The 11,337-nt window shown below is 28.9% G+C and overlaps 1 long non-coding RNA gene across 2 annotated transcripts; it reads left to right on the top strand.

The window, feature by feature from the left end:
• The first annotated feature begins 619 nt into the window (after positions 1 to 619).
• Positions 620 to 10,249, top strand: LOC148270502 (uncharacterized). 2 transcript variants are annotated; one of them, XR_015813076.1, is made up of 4 exons: positions 621 to 2,252; positions 3,428 to 6,587; positions 6,777 to 9,834; positions 10,006 to 10,249. It is a non-coding gene; the product is annotated as an uncharacterized LOC148270502 (long non-coding RNA). The 2 variants fall into 2 exon arrangements; XR_015813075.1 differs by having other exon boundaries at positions 620 to 2,252; positions 3,428 to 9,834.
• Positions 10,250 to 11,337: the final 1,088 nt, after the last annotated feature.

Genomic DNA, 11,337 nt, shown 5'->3' with positions numbered 1-11,337 from the left:
ATATTCTATATAGTTTTGTTGAATAGTTGTTAAATAAAATATAATACAACATTAGCTTATAACTATTACATAAAATATTTATTTCATAATTAAATGCCAACTGTTTACAAAAGTTGAATAATAAATACCCAAAATTTAATAATTTTTTAAAGTAATATGGAGGAACTCACCAACTTTCATTGAATATACATAAATTTTCATACTTTCTAAAACTAAATAAAAACATTTTACTTTATGAATTATTTCATAATCTACATTTGAAGCATAATTATATGTATAGTTAATCAATTATATAATACAATCAAAATATATATAGTTAATTATTTATATTCTAACATAAATTATTAAAATTTATTGTAAAATTATATTTATCTGCTTTAAATTTATTTATTTTTATTTTCTTTCAATAATAATTAATAAAAAAATCATCTACAAGGGAGTCTTTTTCATTTTTCTGTCAAATAATCATGTACATTTTTTTAGAATTAATTAATAAGTGTTTATCATACATTCTTATTTATGATATTTTACTTAAAAAAAAAAACTTTTAATTTATTATCTCTCTCTTAATAATTACAGTTTTTTATCATAAAAATGTTTTAATTTTTTATAAAATATAACAAAAATTTAAAACAACACCCTAAGCCTGGACTCCGTGTAGTTTAACTTTTTTAACGCTGCTTATTTCTTTCTTTTTCTTTTCTTTAAAAAGTTTTTTAAAAAACAAATTGACCGTTGTCGGCGTCATTTTAACGCAGTCTGCATTTCTTTATTTTCCCTTTAAAAGCAAACTGACCGTGCGATTCTCCTCTTCAGACCACCTTCTTCCTTTCTTTTACTTTCAAAAAGTTTTCTACGTTCTTTGTTTTCAGATCTGGCCTTGCCCAGAGAAAAGAAGAGAGATACAAGCACAAAAGAGAGAGAGAAAAACAGGAAAAAGACAGAAACGACCAGACATGGATCTGAAACCCCCCCCATTCTCTTCAATGTGGAGAGGGAAAGAAAAGAATATCAGAAAGAGGTAAGGAAGAAGATGATAGAAAACAAATTAGAATGGTCATCGTTCTACCATTCTTTTTCTTCTTCAGTTTCTTGAGAGCAAAGAACCAAATAGAGAAAGAAAAGAAGAACAAAGAAAGAAGGAAGAAGAAGATCGAAAAGAAGATAGATGGGTTTCTCTTAAAGACCCAACACTACTTGGTCATTCTGTTAAATTTCAATCTCTCTTGTTCACAAGCCTTGCCCAGAGAGAAGTTGAGAAGTACGAGCATAGCAGAGAGAGAAAAAGGGGAAAAAGACAGAAACGAGCAGACATGGATCTGAAACCCCTCCATTCTCTTCAATGTGGAGAGGGAAATAAAAGAATATCAGAAAGAGGTAAGGAAGAAGATGATAGAAAAAAAATTAGAATGGTCATCTTTCTACCATTCTATTTCTTTTTCAGTTTCTTGAGAGCAAAGAATCAAACAGAGAAAGAAAAGAAGAACAAAGAAAGAAGGAAAAAAGAAGATCGAAAAGAAGATAGATAGGTTTCTCTTAAAGACCCAACAGTATTGAAAGATTCAATCTCTTTCCCACAAGCCATGGGCAGAGAGGAGAGAAATACAAGCATAACAGAGGGAGAGAACGGGGAAAAAGATAGGAAAGAACAGACATGGGTCTGAAACTCTTCGTTCTCTTCAATGTCGGGAGGGAAAGAAGCGAATATCGGAAAGAGATGAGGAAGAAGAAGATAGAAAACAAGATTAAAATGGTTCCTCCTATCATTCTTTTTCTTCTTCAGTTTCTTGAGAGCGAAGAATCAAATAGAGAAAGAAAAGAAGAACAAAGAAAGAAGGAAGAAGAAGATCGAAAAGAAGATAGATGGGTTTCTCTTAAAGACCCAACACTACTTAGTCATTCTGTTAAATTTCAATCTCTCTTGTTCACAAGCCTTGCCCAGAGAGAAGGTGAGAAGTACGAGCATAACGGAGAGAGAAAAAGGGGAAAAAATCAGGAACGAGCAGACATGGATCTGAGACTCTCCATTCTCTTCAATGTGGAGACGGAAAGAAAAGAATATCAGAAAGAGGTAAGGAAGAAGATGATAGAAAACAAATTAAACTGTCCTCTTTCTTCCATTCTATTTCTTTTTCAGTTTATTGGGAGTAAAGAGCCGAATAGAGAAAGAAAAGAAGAGCAAAGAAAGAGGGAAGAAGAAGATCGAAAGAAGAGATATGTCTTTCTCTTCAAAGACCCAACGGTAGCCGGAGGTATTTTTACTTATCTCTTAATATTGGTAGGTGATCATTCATGGAGTTTATTTTTATTTGGTTCTCCTTTCATGAAGTTGGCATAAGTGATTTAGTCTCTCTTAATCTGGGTTTACATAAATCTTTTTTTTTTTAAATTTCTTTTTACAGTTTCTGTCTTCTTATTTATTTATTCTTCTTATTTAATGTTTTTAGTTTTCATAAATTTGTTTTGTTATGTGTAGCATCTGTTCTTAACTAACTAACTAATTGTTTCTTAGCATCAGTTATTTTCAACTATATCTGTAATGAGGAATAATGAATTGGTTCTCTGTCTCTCTCTGTGTTCTCTTCTCTCTTTTATTCTCTCTTTGTCTGTTTCTCACTCTCTCTGCACTTCTCTCTTTGTTTGCTACATTCCAAACCCTAAAAGCCCTCTTCCTAAATTTCACACATAACATATTTCTAAATTAATTCGAGTTCTTTCTTGTTATAAACATCGCAGCAGGTTTCTTAACTGGGGAGATGTTGTTTTTCTTATTCCTTTCTACCATGATTTACAGACTTGAATTTTACTCAAAGATAGCAGCAGTTTCTTGTTTTTTCATTTAAATATTCCAGATTAGCTTTAATAATTTTACAGACAAACAAACTCTCTTCTGGAATTTGATTTAGTAGGTTCTGTTTTTTATGGAGTTTGCAAAGTTGATCTTTTGGTCTCTGTTTCTAAATACATTTGACATGTTCCTTTGAGCCCCAGGTGGGTTGGGAATAGAATATTAATGCTGTGGATATTCCATAGTTATATGCTAATGTATGAATCAAATATGAACATATTACCCTTTTCCGATTGAGGGAACTTTCAAAAAGAAGAATTGCTTGATTGATTACCCTCCCAAAGTATTCAGAGTATTCGGGTTTTTTTGAAAACTAACAGCGTAAAAATGTTATAGTAATAATAAATATAGTGAAAATAAAAGCAAGAAAAACGATTGGATTTGGAGCTCTTTTGCATAGATGGAAATGTAGTCCTTTTTAATCTTTAACTTATCATTTCTTTCACAATTTAAAACTTCTTAAGAAACGATTTTATCTTGTGAACTTTACTTTAAATATTTTCATAATTGGGAATATTTTCTAAAGCGTCACATACTTCTCATTTATGCTTTCAATTGTTGCAACATTTGCATTTTCAGTATGATGAGATGTTCCCTTCACTATTCAGTGATCATCCTAATATATTTCCTCCACACCTGTCGACATGGGCTAGTGAACTTTGGCACTGAAATAGCATGAAAGGTATGTCCGTAGACAGGAAGCTGAGAACTTGCTCAATTCCAGTTGGTGGCTTCCTGAAACACTCAGTATCTCTTCTCTCTCTCTCTTTAATCATTCTTAAACTTAATCTTTAATCTTAGAATGCGATTGAATGATTTCGTCAGTTGCTTGAAAGTAACTTGTTTACTATTTGCAAAATAATATGCACTCGTTATAACTTTGACTTTAACTCATAGATAATGGTTGATCAATATTATTTTTAAGAAATGCAATGCAATTGGTATTTTTAGGGTAACTTGAATAAGCTAATAAATTTTTCAAGATAATTTACTTTTCTCTGTATGGTTTGCTGATTTTTCCTTTGGATCATGGCTAGTAGACAGAATGAGTTGTGATTGTTGCCAAATATATGATATCATCCTTGGACATATATTTAAAATTAGATAGCTAGAATTGCTATTTTCAAATAAGATTAAGAATTGAATGTTGATTAACTTTTATGTATTAAAACTGATAGGTATCGAGTATTTAGTGACGAGCTAGTGATGCATTTAAAACTAGATAGTTAGGATTGCTTTTTTCAGATAAGACTGGGAATTTATGTTGATTGACTTTTATGTACTAAAACTGATAGGTATAGAGTACTAGTGATAGGCAAGAAAGTTTTTGTTTGATTTTAGCTCTTACACAATGATCGATTAGTATTGTTATAAGATATTCGATGTAATTGGTGTTTTAAGATGATTAGAATCATTCTGTAGTTTTTTTGGAGGTAGATGACTTTCTTTTGTATGGTTTACTGTTTTTTTTTTTGGTCATAACCCGTTGTTAGAAAAATGGTGGTTGTTGGTTGTTATGTGGTATCATCTACAGTGGTTTATTTAAACTTAGATGGTTAGGATTGTTGAGTAATGTTAGGAAGTGGACACGGATTGATTTTTTATGTATTGAAGCTAATGGGAATAGAATAATTAGTAGTAGGTTTGTGGAGGTAAGTTCTTGTTTGATTTTAGCTCCAAGATAGTGGTAAATTATCGTTTCAAAGGCAAGCTAGAGAAGAAAAAAAAGATTGCATATGTATGTGACTTTCTTTTGGATTTAGTTCTAAAAGATAATACATAGTTTGAATATAATAACAATTTAAAGTAATTTGTAATTGAAAAAAAAGTTTGGGAAATAAAAGTATGAAGTAAAGGTAGTTTATAAGATGACATCACTAGTAGAACATGAAAAAGAGTTTGGAGCATCAGAGTTAGGCAGCAGGTTAATATACCTCGCAATAAATATACTCATTTGCTGCATTAAGTGTGTGTGTTGGACCCTAATAGTTTATGTAATGTGGCATCCGAACGTATTGCAAAATGCCGCACTTGCAATGAAAAAATAATTTTTTTTGGCACTCGAACTAAATCTACTGCAAGATTATATCCATGAATTTTTCAACTACATAATTTAATCAAAAAAATACAAAATGTAGATGGAGAGCCAAGTTTTCTTACTTCATTAAAAAACTAATAGTTTTTAAAATACATAAAATTCTGCGACAGAAAAATTCTAATTTAAAAATTTATCACATATTAGCTTTACTTTAGATTTAAATTGGAAGATTATTTTATTTTAATAGTTTAATTTTAAGAAACCTATCATTTAGAGTTATCGTTCATTTTCTTATTTTGAAGATCTTAGAAACCTAATAGCTTTTAAACTAAAACAAAAATTACATTTAGCTCTTCAACTTTTTTAGCAAACAAGCATCTCAAACACAATAACGGCAAACTACAACAAATAAATTACAACTACCCTTACAAACTGACAAGGAAAAAGAGTAAACTTTAAATATCAACTCAGAAATCGAATATCTCGTTCTTAACATTTTCATGAGTTGAAATGATTATAAATTGAAACAATTTAGTATTATTTCGTCAATGAGTTTCTTTATGTGTACATTAATATAGCAATACTTGAGGCTGTTTTTAATGTCATGCAGAGGACAATAAAATTGTCCTCTTTTAATGGTCGTTTTTAATATCCATGTCAAGTTGTGCATATGTTATATTTAGTTGCTATTGATTCTCTTCTGATTTGAATTATAACATAAAAGAGTCTTGATCATTTATAAACTGATATACTTACTTTTGTGTAGTTGTTGTAGATTTCAAATGGTAAAAATCATGTAAATAAACATATATTCAATAGTGTGTTTTTTCTTTAACTAGTTAAAATTTTCTTTAATTGTTATAATGAAGATCTTTAGGTAAAAAGTTGAAAGGAATCCAATCATATATCATCTCTGTTTTGTTCTCTTTTCTAGATAACACTGCTGGAGAAATGTTGGGTTATGATATATTCGTGAAATAAAAAGTTTATTTTTCAATGCTTATGACATAAATTTTATTTTTTTATTACATATATTTTTTTCTATTTATAATTATTTACTTAACAATATTCTTTTTGTTTACTTTAATATAGGACTACCGAAAGTTATTATCAATTTTAGGAGCACTTTTAACGTAATAAACGTGTGTTTTTATCTTTTTGGGTAGCTAATATTTTAATATTTTGTTAGTGTATAATTCTTCGGCAAAAAGTTTAAGATGGTCCAGGCGTATCATTTGTGTATTATTCTTTTTTGTTGGTAGCACTCTTTTAGACGAGAATTATAAGGTATCCGTGGAATAAGAAGTTTGGCTTCCTTCTTTTATAATATTTTTCAGTTTAGTTTTACTTTTTTTAAGCCTAATTTATTTTTCAAAATTCAATTGATGGAGTTGGGGAGAGTTAGAACACTTTCTATTTCTGCATCATTTATCACATTAAGTTTTAAAAAGGTTTCATTTGGAGCTACAAAGAGATCTGCTCTATGATTACTTTAGTGAAAAAGATTTGTGGTTCGATTTGAAGGCAGATACTAGTGATGGCGGAAACTCATATTCGGTTGCAGGAGTACTTGGTTAGCGATTTTTTTTTTTATTTTTTTAATGTTTCTAATAAGGTTGTATTTAATGAATTGGTAATCAGGATATTTGAACTGGTCTATTATACAGTCGTTTGGTACTATGAGTTGCTGTGTTTTATAAGGTATTTCTTTCTTCTTGTGTATCACATTATATTTCCTGAGTTTTGGTATGTTCGTCTTTTTTCTCGCGTCGCTATCAAAAGAAAGGAGATCCTGTAAATGATGAAAATTCAATTTTTATTTTAATGATTTTGTATAATTACTTATTATAGCAAACCTGCTAATAGTGGCTGTCTTACTTACGCTGGCAGGTTCTCGGTATAGTCTGCGGCGTGCTTTACGATATGTGAGCGACAAAAGAGGGAGAGTGTGTACGAAGAAGAGAACCAGAGCGACAAAAGAAGCGAGTTCGTATGAAATTTTACCTCATTATTTTATTATCTGATTAGTCAATTATTTTTATTTTTTACTAACTAATTAAATAATAATTTTTAAATTATGGTACCATAACTTAGTTGAACACTAAAAAGCTACAAAGCTACATGGATTTGAACACTAAAAAGCTACATGACGATAGATCGATATAAACAATGTAAAGCAAATAAATTATAATTAGAAACTGAAATTGGAAAAAAAATACAAACAAACTCAAATACAGTTACAAATCCAAGTATACCGAAAGAAAAATTCAATTGATTTTTTTTTTAATTCCAAATAAATGAAACAAACAACTAAGTTGGCACTGAAATTCTAGTACAATTACAAACAAACTCAAATATAATCACAAACTTAAGTAAATCAAAACAATAATTATATTTAGCTCTTCAACTTTTCCAGATAACAAACATCTCAAACACAATAACGAGAAACTACAACAAACAAATTACATTTACCCTTACAAACAAACTCAAATACAATTACAAAGTCAAATAAACAAAAACAAAAATTACATTTAGTTCTTCAACTTGCCAAGAAAAAAACATCTCAAAAACAATAACGACAAACCATAATAAACAAATTACAACTACCCTTACAAACTTACAAGGAAAAAGAGCAAAACCCAAGTATCAGTCCTGAAAATAAATATCTCATTTTTTATATTTGTATGAGTTGAAATGATTAAATGGAAACAATTTAGCATTATTTCGTTAGTGAATTTTTTTATGTGTACATTGACATAGCAATACATGAGGCTGTTTTTAATGTTATGCAGAAGACAACAGAAGTGTCCTCTTTTAATGTCTTTTCTTCTTGATTTTAGTCGGTTTTTTTTTTAATTTGAAGTTTTGATATCCGTCCATGCCTGCATTTGTTACATTTAATTGCTATTGGTTTTCTTCTTATTTTAGTTACAACATAAAAGAGTCTTGATCATTTATATATGCTCACTTTTGTGTAATTGTTGTAGATTTCAAACGCCAAAAATCAGGTAAATAAACACGTATTCAATATTATATTTTTTCTATAATTAGTTAAAATTTTCTTTCTTTGATACTATGAAGATCTTTAGGTAAAAAGTTAAAGAGAGTTTAATCATATATTATCTCTTTTTTGTTCTCTTTTGTGGGTAATACTACTGGAAACATTTTGGGTTATAAGATATTCGTGGAACAAAAGGTTTATTTTGTTTTGCTTATGATATAAGTTTTATTTTCTATTTAGAATCATTTATTTAGCAATATTCTTTATGTTTACTTTAATATAGGACTACCATAGGTTATTATCAATTTTAGGGAGCACTTTTAAGGTAAATAAGCATGTGTTTTTATTTTTTTGGGTAGTTAAAATTTTTATATTTTGTTAGTATGTAACTCTTTAGGCAAAAAGTTTATGGTCCAGACGTGTCACTTGTGTTTTATTTTTTTTTGTTGGTAGCACCCTTTTAGACGTGGATTATGATGTATCTGTAGAATAAGAGGTTTGTTTTTCTTCTTTTATCATATTTTTCAGTTTAGTTTTACTTTTTTTAATCCTAATTTATTTTTTAAAATTCAATTGATGGAGTTGGGGAGAGTTACAACGCTATCTATTTCTGCATCATCTATCACATTAAGTTTTAAAAAAGTTTCATTTGGAGCTACAAAGAGATCTGCTTTATGATCACTTTAGTGAAAAAGAAGATATGTGGTTCGATTTGAAGGCAGATACTGGTGATGGCAGAAACTCGTCTTCTTCGGTTGTAGGAGTACTTGGTCAGCGATTTTTTTTTTTTTTCTAATGTTTCTAATAAGGTTGCATTTACTGAATTGGTAATCAGGATATTTGAGCTGGTCTATTATACAGTCGTTTGGTACTATGAGGTGCTGTGTTTTATGAGATATCTCTTTCTTCTTGTCTATCACATTATATTTAGTTGCTATTGATTCTCTTCTGATTTGAATTATAACATAAAAGAGTCTTGATCATTTATAAACTGATATACTTACTTTTGTGTAGTTGTTGTAGATTTCAAATGACAAAAATCATGTAAATAAACATATATTTAATAGTGTGTTTTTTCTTTAACTAGTTAAAATTTTCTTTAATTGTTATAATGAAGATCTTTAGGTAAAAAGTTGAAAGGAATCCAATCATATATTATCTCTGTTTTGTTCTCTTTTCTGGGTAACACCGCTGGAGAAATGTTGGGTTATGATATATTCGTGAAATAAAAAGTTTATTTTTCAATGCTTATGACATAAATTTTATTTTTTTATTACATATATTTTTTTCTATTTATAATTATTTACATAACAATATTCTTTTTGTTTACTTTAATATAGGACTACCGAAAGTTATTATCAATTTTAGGAGCACTTTTAACGTAATAAACGTGTGTTTTTATCTTTTTGGGTAGCTAATATTTTAATATTTTGTCAGTGTGTAACTCTTAGGCAAAAAGTTTAAGATGGTCCAGGCGTGTCACTTGTGTTTTATTTTCTTTTGTTCGTAGCACTTTTTTAGATATAGATTATGATGTACCAGCACAATAAGAGGTTTGTCTTTCCTCTTTTATCTTGTTTTTCAATTTTATTTTGTTTTTTTTCATCTTAATTTTTTCTTTAATATTTTTTAATAGAGTTGGAGAGAGTTACAACATTATTTATTTCCGCATCATTTATTACATTAAGTTTTAAAAAGTTTTTAGATGGAGCTTCATAAGGAGATCTTCTCCATGATCATTTTAGTTAAAAAGATCTGTGGTTTGATTTGATGGCAGATAATGGTACTGGCAGAAATTCGTCTTCTTCAGTTGTAGGAGTACTTGGTCATCAGTTTCTTTTGTTTCTTCATTGTTTCTAATAATGTTGCATTTACTGAATTGGTAATTAGGATTTTGGAGCTAGACCATACAATGGTTTGGTACTATGAGCTGCTGTGTTTTAGGAGGTATCTCTTTCTTCTTGCCTTTCCCATTATATTTCTTAGATTTTGGTATGTTTGTCTTGTTTCTCGCGTCGCTGGCAAGATAACGGAGGTCATGAGCATTCTTTAAAATTGTGCTGTAAGTGATGAAATTCAAATTTCATTTTAATGATTTTGCATATTTATTGATTGTAGCAAACCTGCGAATACTGGCTCTCTTACGCTGGCAGGCTCTCAGTATAGCCTACGGCGTGCTTTACGGTATGTGAGCAACAAAAGAGGGAGAGTGTGTACGAAGAAGAGAACCAGGAAGGCAGAGGAAGAGAGTTCGTATGAAAGTTTACCTCATGATTTTATTATTTGATTAATCAATTATTTTTATTTTTTACTAACTAATCAAACAATAATTTTTAAATTATGCTACCATAACTTAGTTGAAGGATGGATTTGAACACTAAAAACCTACATGACGCTAGATCGATATGAACAATGCAAAACAAACAAATTGTAATAAAAAACTGAAATTGGAATAAAAATACAAACAAATTCAAATAAATTAATAAATTCATGTATATTTAAAGAAAAATCCAATTGATTTTTTTGCAATTCCACAAAAATGAAACAAACAACTAAGTTTGAGTGAAATTGTACAACAAACTAAAACAAGTAGACGCTGAAATTCTAATACAATTACAAATAAACTCAAATATAATCATAAACTCAAGTAAACTAAAACAAAAATTACATAGTAATACTTGAGGTTGTTTTTAATGTTATGCAAAAGACAACAAAATTGTCCTCTTTTAATATTTTTTCTTTTTTATTTTAGTCGTTTTTTTTAATTTAAAGTTTTAAAATCTGTCCATGCCTGCATTTGTTACATTTAATTGCTATTGGTTTTCTTCTAATTTTAAAAGAGTCTTGATCATTTATAAATTGATATACTCACTTTTGTGTAATTGTTGTAGATTTCAAACGCCCAAAATCAGATAAATAAACACGTATTCAATATTATATTTTTTTCTATAGCTAGTTAAAATTTTCTTTCTTTGTTATTATAAAGATCTTTATGCAAAAAGTTTAAGAGAGTCCAATCATATATTATCTCTTTTTTGTTCTCTTTTGTGGGTAATACTACTGGAAACATGTTGGATTATAAGATATTCGTGGAACAAAAGGTTTATTTTGCTTTACTTACGATATAAATTTTATTTTCTATTATATATATATAAATATTTTTTCTATTTAGAATTATTTATTTAGCAGTATTCTTTATGTTTACTTTAATGTAGGACTACCGAAAGTTATTATTAATCTTATGGAGCACTTATAAGGTAAATAAGCATGTGTGTTTATCCTTTTGGGTAATCAAAATTTTTATATTTTGTTAGTATGTAATTCTTTAGGCAAAAAGTTTAAGATGGTCCAGCAGTGTCACCTGTGTTTTATTTTCTTTTGTTTGTAGATTATGAAGTATCTGTGGAATAAGAGATTTGTCTTTCTTCTTTTATCATATTTTTCAGTTTA

The sequence above is a fragment of the Carica papaya genome, chromosome 1, assembly GCF_054855325.1.
Source record: "Carica papaya isolate Zhongbai chromosome 1, ASM5485532v1, whole genome shotgun sequence".
Taxonomy (NCBI): Eukaryota; Viridiplantae; Streptophyta; class Magnoliopsida; order Brassicales; family Caricaceae; genus Carica; species Carica papaya.
This window is presented reverse-complemented; position numbering and strand designations above follow the sequence as displayed.